This window comes from Mus caroli, chromosome 5 (assembly GCF_900094665.2).
Source record: "Mus caroli chromosome 5, CAROLI_EIJ_v1.1, whole genome shotgun sequence".
In the NCBI taxonomy this organism is placed as follows: domain Eukaryota; kingdom Metazoa; phylum Chordata; class Mammalia; order Rodentia; family Muridae; genus Mus; species Mus caroli.
The window spans coordinates 137,151,180-137,158,907 of record NC_034574.1 but is presented as its reverse complement, the minus strand read 5'-3'; positions in this window follow the sequence as shown (position 1 = coordinate 137,158,907).

Sequence of the window (7,728 nt, the reverse complement as noted above, 5' to 3'; positions counted from 1 at the left end):
GGGAGGCAGAGGCAGGCGGATTTCTGAGTTCAAGGCCAGCCTGGTCTACAAAGTGAGTTCCAGGACAGCCAGGGCTATACAGAGAAACCCTGTCTCCAAAAACCAAAAACAAAAAGAATGTAGTGTTAGAATCCAGCTGCCCCTCAGGTCACATTACCTTGCAGTAGCCCCTCCCCTCTCCCAGACAGGTGCCCTGCTGAGACAACCTCTGGGAGGCCCTGGCTAATAGACCTGCAGATGCCTGGATCTCCCATCAAAAGAGGGATGTGTTGCTGGCCACACCTCCTGGCTCCCATGCACCGCCCATCTCCTGCCTGGGAATTTGAGAGTCTGGCTCCGGCTTGTGCTGTGAAGCTTCACAGCCCTCACTTCTGCTGTTTGCCTTTGAATCCTCTCCTCAGAGACCCCTCCACACTGTCAGTCTCTCCTCAGAGTTCTGCAGAGGCTGTGCTGTCGGTCCTTGGTGTTAAGTCTTTTAACTTCTCTTGGAGCCCCCTTTGGAGACCTTTCCGTGTATACGTGTGTGTGACAATATGTGCATGTGTAAGTGGACATGTGAGCCTCTGCGTTTGTTTAGTAGCCAGAGGAGGGTGAGATGGCCAGATTTGTAAATCTCTCGGCCTTACCCTCTGAGCCAGGATAGGCTCTCAAATCAGCAAGCGCCAGCTCCACCCACTTGGCCCCACAACACATAGGTTCAAAACACTCCCTGGCCACGCCCAGTGTTTTAATGTGGATGCTGGCATCTGAAGTCGGGCCTTTATGCTTTCCCAACAAGCTCTCTCACCCACTGAGCCATCTCTAAAATCTCTCTTTTTTTTTTAATCTAAAGTAAGAACTTTGGCCACTTACACCGGAGCAAACTATTCCCAAGTCTTCCTGATGAGTCACGGCGTTCCTATGAGTGGCTGCCTGGGCTGCAGGCGGTACAGCTTATTTAATTAGATAATGATTAGGTAAGCGAGATCAGAGGTGTAAGGAGTGCGGTGCTAATTGCCTTTCCTACATAGGCTCACATCCTGCTGTTTGGCTTTTAGCAACATTCTCACCTGTCACAAGATGACCCCCCCCCCCAACCAGGAAAGCATGACCCTCCCTTCCTTATCCTGTCTGGCCGGCCTTTGTGAGGCAGGACTTCCCTGCCGATGAAGGACATCAGTGGGACCCACCTTGAACACTGCGCATACAGAAAGCCAAGGTCAGTGTTTTTGCTGATCGTAAGGCAGAGAGGAAGAATGTTTGTGGGTCAAGGATGTTGGTTCTTGCCCTGGGGTCGGGGGTTTTGCCAGTGCAGGATAAAACACCGCCCGTACCAAACACTCTTCAGTTTCATCTGTCCTGAAAGCTTGGTCCTCAATGTGGTGGTATTAAGGGGAGAGTTTCACACCCTCCCCTTGAATCCCATGATTAAAACAAATTTAGGCAGGTGACATACCCACGTGATGCCAGCTCTAGGGCGATGGAACCCGCAAGTCTCTACGACTTCCTGGCAACCGACCTCATCACTCGGTGAGTTCTAGACCAATGAGAGAAGCAGTCTCAGAAAACAAGGTGTGGCCATCGAGAACGGTAAAGTGGAATGAGGCCAAGCCACAGGCACCACGCATGTGCATATGCATACCTCTACCCACACATGCCCACAAAATAAATTAAAATGCTTTCATTTAAAAGCGGGTTTGGAGAGATGGCTCAGTAAGCTTCCTGCTCTTCCAGAGGGCCCTAGTTAGGTTCCCAGCATACACTCTGCGTGGCTCTCAACTCCCTGTAATTCTAGCTCCAGGGGATTCAATATCTTCTTCTGGTCTCCATAGACACGCACCAAATCTGGCTGTTTGTTTCATGGTTTTTCCACTACACAGGAGGCTGCACTGCTTTCCCAGATTCTGTGGCTGTCTGTGCTTATCTTACCACGAAAGTCCACGCTCACATCCTTCACCTCTGATCCTATTGGGTTGTTGTGGGTTTTTCCCCCTGGGTGATTGATACGAACTCTTTCTAAAGCAGTGAAATTGGGTCTTCCCATGTGTCTGCCACAGTGCTGCAGATACACTTTCCTAGTTTCTCGCCTGTCATTGGCTTTATGGTATGCCCAACACCATAAAGCAGATATTTATATGTTTGTGTTGTTCATGTCGGAAAGAGCACTTTTGCTGTTCTTTCAGATCAGTGTTTGGTTCCCAGCATCTCCAGTCTGCAGCCTACAACCATCTGTAACTCCAGCTCTGGGGGATATAATACTCTCTTGGGGCCTCTGAGGGTACTGCACTCATGAGCACAGACACACACACAGACACACACACACACAGATACACACACAGAGACACACATAGAGATGCACACAGAGATGCACACATACACACAGAGAGAGACACACATACAGAGATGCACACAGACATATACAGAGAGATGCACACAGATACACACACAGACACAGAGAGATGCACATATCACATAAAGAAAAAAACTCATGTGCTTCAAAGTTATCAATTCTTTTCTTGGGTTTGTAAGTTTTTGCTTGTAATATCTTAACAAGTTTTTTAAGTGTGTGTGTGTGTGTGTGTGTGTATGCACGTGAGTGTGTGTGCGCCACAGAAGACAAGTGGGAGTCATTTTCTCTTACCATGTGTGGGTCCTTGGTATCAAACTCAGGTTGTGAGGCTCGGCTGCGAGTGCTTTTACCCACTAAGCCATCCACCGGCCCTCCCTCTAGAAACTGTATGCCTTTCTTTGTTCTTTAACTTTTTGTGATGCTTTGTCCTGCTCAGCCCAGGGAGCATTTCAGAAGTGTGGCCTTGTTGGAGTGGGTGTGTCACTGTGGGCGTGGGCTTTAAGACCCTCAATCTAGCTGCCTGGAAACCAGTCTTCCACTAGCAGCCTTCAGATAAGATGTAGAACTCTCAGCTCCTTCTGAACCACGCCTGCCTGGATGCTGCCATGCTCCCACCTTGATGATAATGGACTAAACCTTTGAACCGGTAAGCCAGCCCCAATGTTGTCCTTTATAAGACTTGTTTTGGACATGGTGTCTCTTCACAGCAGTAAAACCCTAACTAAGACACTTTTGAAATTCAGAAATAAGGAAAGATTCACAGAAAGTAGTAAGATATGACGGGGAACTCTTGGATTGCCCGTCCAAGTTTTCACCGGTGGTAACAGCTTTCATAGCTAGACTACAACATGAAAACCAGGGGATTTGACTGGGGAGATGGTCTGCAGGCAAAGTGTTTGCTTTGTCACGGTGATGACTAGAGATGGACCCCCGGGAACCATTTGAGATGCCAGCCTTGGTGGTACATCAAATGGTACACTCTTGGCACAGCAATGGTAAGTTGGGAGACAGAGACAGAAATTCAGTGGTCAACCTCTCTCCACTCAGGCTGGGTACAAGAGTGTTGTCACACCTAGACTTAAAAACAAAAAACCAAGAAACCTGGCTCCTAGGGATTGAACTCAGTTCCTTATGCTTGTCTGACAAGCATTTTCCCAACTGGGCCGCCTCACTAGCCCCATGAGGCCTTCTTAGACATATAAGGACAGCCCAGTGGAGGCTAATCTGCTTGGAAAGCCTTGGCTTATATACAGGTCAGACTCACAAGTAAATGTCTATCAGCCAAGGGAGCAACTGGGGTTCCTCTGCCAGGGCAGAAGGGCCCAGGGCTCTAAGATGTACCACAGTGTAGGCACAGACACCCATGGAAATATTTTTGCGTTTAGCATCTTGTTTAAAATTCATAGACTTTGGGCTGGAGAGATGGCTCAGCGGTTAAGAGCACTGACTGTTCTTCTGAAGGTCCTGAGTTCAATTCCCAGCAACCACATGGTGGCTCACAACCACCAGCAATGAGATCTGGTGCCCTCTTCTGGTGTGTCGGGAGACAGCTACAGTGTACTTATGTGTAATAATAAATAAATCTTTAAAAAAGAAATTCATAGACTTCTAGGGCTGGAGAAAGGGCTGGTTCCCAGCCTTTCCCAACCTCCTCTAACTCCATGTCTGGGAGACCTCCATGGCCATCTGCATTCGCATACACATGTTCCCACCCAATGTACGCATAAATAAAAATGAACTCCTTTTCTATAAGGAATTTAAAATTCATAGAATTCTGATAGACTCACTGCTTTGAAGCAGGAAACAGTAGTTCAACGAATGGGCTATTCCTATACCCAGTGAAAGCCCTGAATTGTTTCCATTGTACAGAACAAGAAATTGAGGCTCAGTGTTGGTAAAGCACTTTGTCTTGCAAGCATAAGGATCTGAGTTCAGATCCCCAGAATTGACACAAAAATGCCAGATGTGGTGATGTCCTCTTGTAATCCCAGCCCCGGGAGGCAATGACAGGGTGAGTCCTGCCTCATTGGTGAGCTCCAGGCCAGTGAGAGACCCTGTCTCGAAGGGAGTTGATAGCATTCCTGGGGGTGACAGCTGAGGTCACTGCCTGGCCTCCACACATGTTCACACATGTGTGCACACATGCTGGAATACATATACACACACACACAAAATCATAGATTCCTAGTAGCATCACTCTATTGTACTGAGAACCAATTCAGTGTTAAGCGTGTCGTATAGATTATTTTGCTCCTCAGAAAAGCCCTACTCCCAGTGTACATAACAGAAAGTAGAGGGTCTTCGAACGGCCGCAGTAGGTAAAGGTGCTTGCCACCAAGCCTGACAACCTGAGTTCGATCCCTGAAACCCCCATGGAGGAAGAAAAGAACCAATCCAGGTGTCCTCTAACCTTCACACAAATCATGGCATGTGTGTGGCATGTGCTTATATACACACACACACACGCACATGTACATGCATGCACACACAATAAGTTAATTAATGTAATTTAAAAAAAAAAAGGAGAACAACAGCTCAAATAACCTGCCCAGATCACAGCACAGAAAGGCACAGGTAGAGACTTGAATTCCTTTAACTGGCTGCTCAATCCTCCCTCTCAGTGCACACGGGACCCTCTGAGTTGAACCTGGCTGTGCCACTGGACTGTGCATTGGCCACCTGACTCAAGCTTAATAAGTAAATTCCCGGCAACAGCGTCTGTCTGCAGGCAGCAAGAATCCAAAGGCGTTCAATGCAATTCATCCAATCAGCATCGGGAAAAAGGAGCCTCTTATCTCAGTATTACTTGGGTAGAGATTTTCCTGTTTTCCCCTGTGAATCTGGACAGTCGAGTTTAAGCCCTTCTGAGCCTTTATTTGGTTGCAGAGTCATTAGCACTCTACGGAAGCCCTCCTGGGACATTTCTAACCGCCTGCCACAGATAACAAGGAATGATGTCAGCAACTTCACTCCTAGATTGGGAACAAAATGCCTCTCTCTTTCTGGCTACCCCATCCTATTATGTCTACCATAGGACCATAGCCAACCCACCCAGGTAGCTCAGAGGTAGGCCTGTGTATGAGAATTCAGAATCCAAGTCTCCACTTTGCAAACGATGGATCAGCTGCATGAACTTGGGTGGACAAATTGTGTAACCTCTCAACTCCCACTTTTGTCATTAACAAAACAATGTTGATGTTTGATTTCAGACCCTGGGACAAAGGATTGAGGTGTGTATTTTACATCTCAAAGCAGACCTGGCCTCCAGGTTCTCCCAGCATCCCCCAGTCCTTACTTGGCATACCCTGCCCCCAACCATGAACTTTCAAGCCCAGGGGCTGGGCTGCCTTTCCTCCCAGAGGCTCTTCCCTACAGAATCCAGAATTTTGGTCTCCTTGGGCTCCTCTCTCTATCTCTCTGTCCTTCCTCTACATAGGGCTTTTTATCTCTTTCTCTCCCCCCTCTCCTTCCTCTTCCCCATGGTGACTTCCCTGACCTCCTTCCTTGGGACCAGTGACCTATAAACCCACATTTAATATAATCTAATTTGGCTTGAATTGGCTCATTTCATCAGTGGAGAAATAACCTATCAACTGGCTTTGACTGTATACAAAATGGCACTTATTTAGATTCTTGGCTTCTTAAAATTTTTATTTTTAATTATGTGCATATGTCTCTATCCCTGGAGGCCAGAAGAAACTGTTGACTCCCCTGGAGCTGAGTTTACAGGTGGTTGTAAGCCCTACAATGTGAGCATTGGCAACTGACCTCAGGTCTTCTGCAAGAGCAGTTCTTAATTGCTGAGTCACATCTCCGTCTTGGCACAATCTTTAGAACTGCGTCTCGCCTGGAGAATGCTCTACATGAATGCAAGCCATTGGTATTGTCACTGTGGCTTTTACCACTATTGCAGGAGCTATGGAGATAGGATTCAGCTGGTGGTGTTTGCCTAGTGTGGTGTTGATTGTCAACTTGAAGGGAGTCTGAATGAGAAACTGTTCAGATTAGGATGGCCTATATTTATTTTTGGGCTTGTGTGTCTTGACCATGAAGGCCAGAAAAATGTGTTTGTGTAGTGTAGTATAACAGTTTCCTCCAAGATTGAAACATTCCATCCTTCAGGGAACCCCTTAAGCAGAAAGGTAGACAACTCAGGAAGCTTCAGGAAGTCCCTGAAACTCACCAGATTGACTAGGCTCTGCCCTTCCAGAGTTAGTTATAAAGGCTGAGAGCCCCACTGAGACTAGAGAAACATAGCTGCAAAGAAGACTCCCAGACCAGCCAACCTGTCTGAAAGAGGTCTAGGCCAACAGAGCCACCTGCAAAGGATATTCTCCAAGCTGCTGAGCCATGTGCAGGCTGTGCTGTGTGCTCCAGGTTTCCATGTTGGGGTGAGCTTTAGTGGTACAGCTGCCTCTGAGTCATTTCTGCTTCTGTAATAAACCTCTGTAGGCATATAATTTTCTCAGCCTACTTCAATAGCCCATCACCATCCAGAGGTAGTAGGAAAGAAAGATTATTAGGATACAGGGGAGGGAATCTGTTTAGAAATAGTTCTTTGGGGTGGATCCATCCTTGGGTGGATTTTGGTGATACCATACTTTGCTCTGTTGTAGGTTCTCTTTGTGAGAAGAGTAAGGGTGTGTGTGTGTGTGTGTGTGTGTGTGTGTGTGTGTGTGTATGTGCTGCATCTCCCCAGGAAAAGTTTTGTCATACAACAGAGGGAAGATCCAGACCACTATAGATGGCACCATTCCCTGGTCAGGGATTCCTGGATTGTAGAGAGAGTGTGAGTTCTGAGCACTAGCAGACATAGACTAATTCATCATTCTCTGCTCCTGACTGGATGTGATGTAAGCAGTTGCTTCATCTTCCTGCCTCCATGATCTCTCCACAGCGATGGACTGTCTCCTGAAATGTTGCCCCTTCAGTTGCTTTTGTCAGTGTTTCAGCATAGTGGCAGGACATGGAACTAAGTCACCTGTGTACACGTAGCCTAGATTTCATTCTCAACACCACATAAAACCAAAGATGGTGGCTCATGCCTATAATCCCAGCACTTGTGGACTCTAGACTCAGAAGGATCAAGAGCAAGGTCATTATATTAATTTCAAGTCCACCCTGGGCTACAAGAGATTCTGCCAAACAAAGGTCTTACATATACTTGAGGGGCTAGAAGTATGGCCCAGTGGTAGAGCCCCTGCCTAGAATCTCCTAGTGAGGGGCTAGGGGCGTGGCTCAGTGGTAGAGGCCCTGCCTAGAATCCCCCAGGGAGGGGCTTGGGGCGTGGCTCAGTGGTAGAGCCCCTGCTAGAATCCCCCAGTGAGGGGCTGGGGGCGTGGCTCAGAGGTAGAGCCCCTGCTAGAATCCCCCAGTGAGTGGCTGGGGGCGTGGCTCAG